The following is an 879-nucleotide window of genomic DNA, read 5'->3' as shown; positions in this document are numbered from 1 at the left end:
CATAAAATTTTATATTGTAAAACAATTTTAAGTTGTAACTTAATAGGTGAGTGTATATTTTGGGAATTTTTTTAATAAATAAATTATCAATTTACGTAATTTTAATTATTTTAATTACAATTATAAGGAGATAGATAGTTAGATACATTAGGTATCTCATTTACAACAGTAAGATTTTTCTTGGTTTTAGTGTAAACGTATCAACATCATATAATATATAATATGTCAAAAGCAAAAGAAAAAGTCTAGGGACCAGCAGATTTATTAAAATCTGGTCCGTATTTAGTTAGCAAAACAAAAATGAGTAATTTTTTATTATTAGATAAAATCTTACATCATTAAATATACTATTAATGATTAATTGATGGCTACAACTCACAAAATCTGCTCGCCTCTAACACTCCTCATTTCAAAAATGCTTCATCTATATAAGAAGATACATTTAATAGCTATCATCACTCTTTATCACAATCTTCTTAAAATCTTGTTAGTTGTTAGAAATTCTACGAGTAAATGTATTTTTATAAGTGTATATATAAATAGGTATAAAATTGATAGAAAAATTGTAGTTACCTTGAGTGTGATAACCTAATTTTTATGTGCATTCGTCCATCATCTTCGATTTTCAAAATTGTACAGAGTACGGAGTACGTACTCCCACTAAACCCTAAACGCATGCGAATTTTTTGTTTGAGTTAAAGAACTTATATTAATAAATATAAGTCTACATGGTACGAAATTTTTTACTTAAAAACAATGATTATATCGGTTGATGCTTATATTTTTGACATAATTATAGCCAGGCGGAACTACATTGTAAAAAAGGAAAAATAATCTCTCTAATTTTAATTTTTTATATGTAATTTATATGTGAATTTT

The sequence above is a fragment of the Arachis ipaensis genome, chromosome B05 (genome assembly GCF_000816755.2).
Source record: "Arachis ipaensis cultivar K30076 chromosome B05, Araip1.1, whole genome shotgun sequence".
Taxonomy (NCBI): Eukaryota; Viridiplantae; Streptophyta; class Magnoliopsida; order Fabales; family Fabaceae; genus Arachis; species Arachis ipaensis.
Note: the sequence above shows the minus strand (reverse complement) of the source record.